The following is an 8,860-nucleotide window of genomic DNA, read 5'->3' as shown; positions in this document are numbered from 1 at the left end:
GGAACCTTCGCCAACTACATTATATTACCAATCCTGCCCCCATCTCGCAGGGAAAAAGTAGCAAAAAGAGGCCTAGGTGTCATGTGTGGCCACAGAACCTTGGAACCTCATGCGGCTCCACCTTCCCATCTGCAAAATAGGGTGAACACTGTGCCCAGCTTGGGTGCCCATGAATCAGATACTGGACGTGGAAGGTCCAGTGTAGGGCATCTGTGGCCTGGAACGTGCGTGTTCTCAGTAGCTGCTTCTTGGATCTGTGTGTAAAATTGAGGTCCAGAACCAGGATGAGCTGAGGAGACGGTGGCGGAGAAACAGGCATGGGAAGGCGGAGGTGGCTGATCTGAAGCTGAGAAGGGGCAGAGGAGCCCACCTCGTCTCTCAGGGCAGTGCCCACTGCACGAAGGTGGGGAGGGAGACGGGAAAGAGGGGAAGGGGTGGGCACCTGTCACAAGCGAGACATCAGGACAGAGAATTATCCTTATAATCTCCTCCACTTTTTTTTTTTTTTTTTTTTTTTTTTAAGATTTTGAGAGAAAGAGAAGGAGAGGTGAAGGGGCAGAGGGAGAAGCAGACTCCCCGCTGAGCAGGGAGCCTGGCGTGGAGCTCGATCCCAGGACCCTGAGACTATGACCTGAGCCGAAGTCAGGTGCTTAACCAACTGCCTGGCCTGAGCCACCCAGGCACCCCTCCTCTACCCTTGGGTAAGAAGAGACACCTTCCCTTAGCTTCACCTGCCCAAAGGTTTCACCTCTAACCTAGCTTTGGGTGGGATGGCTTTGGCTGCAAGTGACCCCCGCAAATTGGCTTATACCTCAGTTAAGACACAGCTGGAGGCAGGAAGTTCTGGGCTGGGGGGGGCGGTTCACAGCTTTGTGACATCCGGGCTTCTGGTCCATCCTCTGAGCATCTGTTCTGGCCTTCCCCTCCTGGTTGTAGGGGAGCTGCTGTGACCATCAGTTCGCCGAACTGCACCCCCCAAACCAAAGTTGGGGGGCAGGAGACTTCCCTCAAGTCCCATTGGCCAGAACTGGGTCACATGCCCAGCCCTAACACAGGACAGGAGAGAGCTGGGCTCCAGGCTGACCCCGCTGAGTACGCTGCACCCCAGACCTGAGCACCAATTGGGGGTTCTGCTGGAAAGGAAGAGAGCAGGACTGGACATTTGGTCAGAAATCAACCAAGCCGCCAGGGCTTATTGAGACTTCGTTTTTTAGCATCTGCATTATTTTTAACTGGAGATGTAAGACTGTCAAAACAAGTGAGTCACCATGCCCTTCTCACTAAAACCTGGTGGATTATTAATACTTCCATCCAAATTCCTGGGGAGACACAGATGCCTGGATGGGATAAGGCAAGGAGATGTCAGGCTGCCCTTGGAAGGGTTTAATGTCCTCACACCAGGGGCTGGGCTGGGCACCCATGTGCGGGGAGCTGGTAATTAATGGCTTTTAGGCATTCACTGTATGACAGGCACTCCGTCCAGAGGGGAGCAAAATAGGCATTAAAACATTAAAGGGAAAAAAACTAATTGAGTTGTCCAGATACACCATGGTGGCTCCAATAAGGAGAGGATCCTCCTGGCCCCCAGTGGTCACTGAAATGGTTCAAAAAGCCATGGGAACACCAGGACAGGAGCCAAGGTACCAACATTCTGACCCAAGCTGAGCACTTGCTCAGCCTCGGTCTCTTCATTTGTAAAAACCAGCATTTGGTATCAAAGGTCAAGATCCTTGTGGCTTAGGTCCTCTGTGGCTGCAATCTTGAGTCAAAAATGACAAGCAGGACTATTTGGGACTAGTCTGAAATCCAGCAGCCCCCTGGGTCCTTGTAATTCCCTCCTCCAGACGGGCAGAGACAATGCCGTGGTGATGCTGGGATGATGATGAAGGCGAGGGTGCTGGCTCTATGCCACATGCTGCCCCCGTGTGTTGCCTCATTTCACTCCCTCAACAGCTCCACGGAATTGCTACTTTTATTAACCTCATGTAACTGAGGCCCGAGGCAGCTCCTGCCCATATTCACCTCTGATGGACTAAACTGGTGATCCTCTAAATGCATATGTGAAGCCCTAACCCGCAGTGTGACCATGGTTGGAGACAGGGTCTTTAAAGGGATAACTAAGGTTAAATGAAGTCCTAAGGATGGAACCCCAATCCAATAGGATTGGTGTCTTCATACGAAGAAGAAGGGACAGGAAGGATGCACAGAGGAGAGGCCACGAGAGGACACAGTGAGAAGGTGGTCATCTGCAGGCCAAGGACAGGGGCCTCAGAAGAAACCAATCCTGCTCACATTTGATCTCAAACTTCCAGCCTCCAGAACTGTGAGAGAATACATTTCTGTCATTGAAGCCACCCAGTCTGTGTTTTTTTACGGCTGCCCAGGCTGACAAACACATCACCCAGTGATAGAGCCAACATGGGAACCAGGCAATCTGACTACGGAGCCATACGCTTTAAAAAAAATTTTTTTTATTATTATTTATTTTATTATTTTATTATTTTTATTTTTATTTTATTAAAAATTTATTTTAAAAAATTATTGTGAATGTGTATGAGCATGCACAAACATGAGTCAGGGTTGGGGGAGATGGTGCAGAGGGAGATGCAGACTCCCCCACTGAGCAGGGAGCCCAACATAGGGTTCCATGCCAGGATCATGATCTGAGTCAAAGGCAGATGCTTAACCGACCAAGCCCCCAAATGCCTCTCAAAGCCATATTCTTAAGAACGTCATTGTCTACAATTCAATTCTTTGATTGGAGAGGTGGGGAGTAGATCTCCTTTTGGCCAGGTCTGCGTGTACAAAGTACTCAGATGTCAAATCTTACCCCCTTCCCTCCTTACTCTACATAACAAAATACACTCTATTTGAGATTCTCCAAGACCCAGGTTTTGGGTGGAAATGGTCCCAGGAAAATTGGGGCCAGAATTCCATGGGTGCCTAGAACTGTCTGGGTAACACGCAGAGCTGGGTCATGCCTGTAGGCACCAGAGATTTCAGTCAGAGATTTTAAATGGTATCGACATCTGCTTCCTAGGGAATAGTTTTGATGCTGCCCTAATCAAAGAGACTCGGATTTAAATCCTGCCTTCCCCAGGTGTGGGACCTTGGGCAAGTCATGTCACCCTCTGAGCCTCAGTTTCCATTTGTCACATGGAGAAAATTACTCTCAGAAGGCGTGCTGGGAAGATAGAGAAGTTAGTACGTGGGCATCTGCTTCACAGATGGTCTTAATTCAGCACCACCTGACCCGAGGGACCACCTGAAATCCCCTTAGCTTCATCAAAGCAAAACCCACAGTTACAAATCCCCTGGCAGGCAGCCGCCGGTCCTTTCTGGAAGGAGCTGGGTATAAATTATAGATCACAATCTTTCAGATCAGCTGCAGTTCTGGTTCTCGCCTCACTACGGGTAGAGAGGGGGTGGGGGAGAATGGGCAGGCTCCCTCAGAGCACTGTTCATGGCCCAGGGGATCCCTGCTGCCCCTGCAGAAAGCCTGCCCCCAGCTTCCCTTCCCCCAAAGAGCAAGTGCCCCTTGGGCTGGGCTTGCTCCCCTCCCATCAGCCTCCAAGACTTGGAGCTGGCCACAGCCTGAGCCCCAGCCCCACTGAGCATGCCCACTCCATCCTCCATCCCCAGGGAAGGGCTCCCTCTCTAGAGAGCCAGAGGAGGAGCCAAATGCAGAGGAATCATGTGTTTAAGATTGGGAGGCTGCAGGAGGCCAAGGTGCAAGCAGCCCTGTCTTTATCAGCAAGGCCTGCCGAGCAGACTGAGGGCATTTCCTTGCTTCCTTCCTGTGCCCATGCACCCTCCCCACCACCAAACACACCCCTGGGGCCGTGGTGTTCCTAAGCCTCTCTCCAGGGAACCCCCAGCTATTGCAAGCTGAGCAAGCAGCCCATGGGGAGATAATGTCCAGATCCACCCGTTTCTCTCCCTGGGAATTCCGGGGTCCTGCTAGCAGACGTAGGGCCCGGAGCCAGCCAGCCAGCTAGGATTCTAATCAAATTGCCTTCCCCGCCTTGTGACTTTGGACAGGTCACTCTCCCCGCTCTAAGTCCCATCGTCCTCATCAGCAAGAATGCAGATACCGATAATACCCATATTACCAGGACGCTGAATTAAATGAGCTAACACGTTTAAAAATGAGTAGTGCAGGGCCTGGCAGGGAGTAAGCTTGAAACAGAGGTTAGCGAGCTGGGATGCAGGGTCGGGGCCAGAGCAAAACCAGCGAGTAGCAAGGGCACAAGATGTAGGTGCCTGAGAACAAGGGCTCCTTAAAGTTCATGGGCTGGCACCTCGCTTACCTCGCTGGCAGTATGTGCAGGGCACCAGCCAACATCTGCATCGACACTCAGAGCGGGCAGGGAGGGAGGGAGATGCAGGGTGCAGCCTCTCTCACTTCTCTGGGGCTGTTTCCACATCCAAAATGCTGAGGCCAGCACGGTGGCCCTTCACTGTGCCCATCCCGGAGCTGCGTGGGGAGCAAACAAGAGAAGGCAGGGAGGGGGCTTGGTGGGTCACTGGCGAGGATGCTCGGATCACCATCCATCCATCAATCCTTGTCCTGCAGCTCAGCACCTCTCCTGCCCCACCTCCCCGCCTACGGAGTGGAAGGTCTCTCCAGGTATTTAAAGTCTCCATTAACCTTGTCCAGTTGCCATTTGATTGTCTGGCTCCGTATCTCTGGATCTGAGGACAAGAAAGCAAAATTACCCAAAACAGGAGTCAGCCACACAGTGCTCTGTAGCAAGACCTCTTCGTCTCGCCTCCACTTTAATTTTTTAAACAAAACCCACCAATCCCCCAACCACCACCATCAATGAATTGAGTTGCAAGGAAAATTAGGTAGCAGCTCAGATTTTAATCAATATTTGCTTCGGCCAGGAGGAAAGAGGTTGCTTCTTTCGCCTGTCCCTAATCTGCAGTGTTAATTATCTTGGTTACATGCTAGCAAATTAATTATGAACTAATGAAGTTAAAGGAGGTTATTTGTTAAGGAAAACTGATTACATATTGTTAGCTCTGAGGGATTAAATGGGAAACCACTGTCATGAAAACAGCTTTAAAAATTAGGCGTGATATGTGATTTGTGGGGTTGTGTAGCCAGAAGGATGCTGCTGGACTCTGGATCACAGGCCACCACCCCCACCCTCCCCTGTGGTCGGGTCCTACGGAGATCTGCCCATGTTATGGGAGAGCTTACCTGTGTTATCTGCTCCAGGTGAAAAGGTATTAACACTAGAAGAGGCATCTTTCCTTGAGGGGGGCGTGAGAGAGAGCGAGAGGTGGGCAGGGGTTGCTGGGAGAACTGGAGGTGTGCGTACATATGCAGATGCAAACCCGATGTCTTCTCAGTGGGCAACGCAGCGGGATGGCAACTGCCCTACTCGAGGGGGAACAGAGTAGGAACCATTAGTGGCTCTGCCCTCCACGTGGGTTTCCAGATGCTTCCTTGGAAGCAGCAGCAGTGCTGAGCTGGAAGGCAGAAAGCTCAGGCTTGCTCAGGCCTTGCATATCAGAGTCAGGGGAGACAAGCCTAACTGCCAAAGGATGGACTTTCCAACCCGAGCCATCTGCGAGCCACACCTGCAGGACAGAAAGAAGGAACAGGACGGGCTCCCAATGTGAAGGTTCATCCAGGGCTTTGCAGGCCACACTATGCGAGGCAGAAATCGCTAGCTGCCCACCAAGATTCATCCTCCTGTTCTTCCTTAGAAGAACTCATTCTGTGTCCCTCATGAATAAATCTTAAAAAAAAAAAATTCATTTAAGTCAAGGGGGCAATGCATCCAGCTAGGAAAAACCACATTTCCCAGATTCTCCCTGCACCTGAGGAATGCAATCTGGTCAAGGAAATGCGAGCTGAGGTTACCGGGTATGATATGTGAAGAGAACAGAAAGCTGGGAGGCACGTGTTTGTTCTTCTCTCTTCTTCCTTTCCCTGCCTGCCCTGCAGGTGTGATGGCCGGAGCTCCAACAGTGCTTCTGAAGCAGAGGCAAACTTAAGCATGAAAGCTACTCACTAACAAATGTGGGGCAGGAAAGACGGAAGCCGCCTGGGTCCCTGATTACGGTGGGGCATCACCCCAGCCCTGAAACACCTGCCTCTGGACTTCTACCTGGGAGAAAAAAACAGAAAACACCTGAGGTGGTGTGTTTGTGCTATGGTTTTTATTGGGAGGTGTGGGGAGGCTCTTTATCTCTAACTCACACAATAAGGATTGTGGCCATTTCAGCATCGGCTGTGGGTGACCCCAAAGGTTTGATTCACTCAGTTTGTCAGGCTGGGAAAAGAAATGGTATTTATGAAGAGGAACCCCTTGTGAAATGGGGGAGTGGAGATCGGGCCATGGTGTCTCTCTCTCACACACACACACACACACTCACTTGCTAAGCACACTCACTCTGCTCTTTCCTCTCACTAGCTCAGAATATTCCAGTTCCTCTGAGGTTCAAACTCATTCCACCCATGTGTTCAGATAAATGGGGCCAACGTAGGCTTGGGGTTGGGGTTGAGTGTGTGTTGGGCTGCCAGGGCCCTTGCTTCCTCTACCTCATCCACATCCAGCTCTGCTTAGCAGCTCCCCTTCTGAGGCCACTGAGCAGGGACTTGGCCTCCTTCAAAGCCCCAGGAGTCTGTCCATCTGACTCTGAGAGAGTCCGGCCCGGAATGGCTGCTGTCAGGAGTACCCCACACCCACCATGGTGTGGAAGGCTGGAAGCCATCCAGTCTCCCTCCCTCAAGGCAGTAGAGACCCTGAAGGGGGTCTCATTCCTCCATGACATGTACAAGAGGAAAACCAAGGTTAGAAGAGGCAGCGACACACGTTCCCAACATCCAGTCTGACGGATACAGAGATCAACAGCGGCCCCTCCTGCCACCTTCACCCACTTCACCCATGCCAGGCTGGGAAGATGGAAGCTTTCAGTCCTGTGGCCCCATTCATTCCGGACTGGGGGTTACTAACCCAGGCTGAGCCAAACCACACTTTCATACAGCCCAAAGAAAGCATTAACTTAGCCCTATTCTGAAACAGTGCTGTCCACCTGAAGTAAATGCATGGCACATACGTAATTTTAACTTTCCTAGTAGCCACATTAAAGAACACGGAAACACATAAGATCAACTTTAATAATATTTTATCCGATTCAATATATCCAGAGATTATCATTTCAACCTGTTAGTAGTATTAAATCACTAATGAGGTATTTTACATTAGTTTTTCATACCAATTCTTTAAAATTGGGTGTGTATCTTGCACTTTCGCACACCGTAGTTCAGACTAGACATACGTCAAGCGCTCAGTGGCCACAGGTGGTAAGTGGCTGCCATATAGAAAAGCAGAGTTCTAGAAAATTAGCGGAAAACTTCACATTCTTTAAAGGACAAAGCACCTTGTAAACACAAATATGCAATGATAAATATCAGTCGGGTCTGAGAATGCCTTTTGTCCTGTCCCCAACCACTTGATATCATCAATTTTTTAAAAAATTTTTAACAAAATATCTTTGTTTTAGTTTGCCTTCTCCTGACCAGGCGAGAAGTGGTCAAGGACATTTTTATAGGTTGATTGCCAGTTCCAATGTCTTCTGTGAAGTGTTTTGGATCCTTTGCCCATTTTTTAAATTGGGAACTTTAACTTTTTCTCATTGAATATTTTTATTATTAACTCTTTGTGAGACCTGAAGAAAAAGTTTTCTCTGGTCTGTGATTGCGCTTCATTCTGTTTACTGTGCCTTTTGTTGATCTGAGATTCTTTTGTTTTTATGCAGTCAAGTGTGTCCCTCTTTTCCTTGGTAGCATCTGGGTTTGATGACTTGGCGAGGAAGGCGTACGCTCCCCAAGATTACAAAAATATTCTGCTATATAGTCTGCAAATATTCTATTCTAGTTTTTTGTTTGTTTAGCTCTTTGCTCCATCTGGAGTTTATTTTTGCCCAGCACTGTTCCTAGCACAGCTCACAAAATGTCAGCCCCTGGTGCTTGCTTGGGGAGGGTGGGGCTCCCTGGAAAGGTGAGAAATGCAGATGTGCAGCTGGAAAACAGCTCTCATGTGACTGTAGGGCTGGGAAGTGACGAGGGTGGAGGCTGGTGGCTCAGGCATTGAGGTCTTTAGATCCCTTAACAATCCCAAAACCATCGGCAGCGACTTCCAGGCAGCCTTTCTAACCCCTGAGGACTTCACTTTATCCTCTACGGAATGAGGCTAGTAATGTCTCATAGCATCCAGGCTGCACGGATAAAATAGTCTCTCCGTGGCTTCATTTCCTCCTTTCTAAATGGAATAAGAGGGACACCTGGGTGGCTCAGTGGTTGAGCATCTGCCTTGGGCTCAGGGTGTGATCCTGGGATCCAGTCCCACATCAAGCTCCCTGCGAGGAGCCTGCTTCTCTCTCTGCCTCTATGTCTCTCATGAATAAATTTTTTAAATCTTTAAAAAAATAAAAATAAATTAGATAAGAATGTCCCTCCTCAGCTCCTCAAAAGTTAAAAATAGAAGTACCCTACAATCCCACAATCGCACTACTGGGTATTTACCCAAAGAATACAAAAACACGAGCTCAGAGATACATGCACCCCTATGTTTATAGCAGCACTATTTACAACAGCCAAATTATGGAAACAGCTCAAGTCTTCATCGATGGATGAATGGATAAAGAAAAGATGTGGGGTATGTATATATACACAATGGACTACTACTCAGCCATAAAAAGAATTGAGATCTTGCCATTTGCGACCACATGTATGGAGCTAGAGAGTATTGTGCTCAGTGAAATAAGTCAATCAGAGAAAGACAAATACCATAGGATTTTACTCCTATGGGGAGTTTAAGGAACAAAACAAATGAGCAAA

General features: G+C 49.2%; 1 long non-coding RNA gene across 1 annotated transcript; it reads right to left on the bottom strand.

Moving 5' to 3' along the window:
• Positions 1 to 2,560: 2,560 nt before the first annotated feature.
• LOC140620539 (uncharacterized) lies at positions 2,561 to 5,682 on the bottom strand. The gene is made up of 3 exons (XR_012020300.1): positions 5,210 to 5,682; positions 4,652 to 4,695; positions 2,561 to 4,477 (listed from the first exon to the last, which is right to left on the bottom strand). It is a non-coding gene; the product is annotated as an uncharacterized lncRNA (long non-coding RNA).
• Between the last annotated feature and the right edge of the window lie 3,178 nt (positions 5,683 to 8,860).

Source organism: Canis lupus, chromosome 29 (assembly GCF_048164855.1).
Source record: "Canis lupus baileyi chromosome 29, mCanLup2.hap1, whole genome shotgun sequence".
In the NCBI taxonomy this organism is placed as follows: Eukaryota; Metazoa; Chordata; class Mammalia; order Carnivora; family Canidae; genus Canis; species Canis lupus.
Note: the sequence above shows the minus strand (reverse complement) of the source record. Positions and strands in the feature narration are given on the sequence as shown.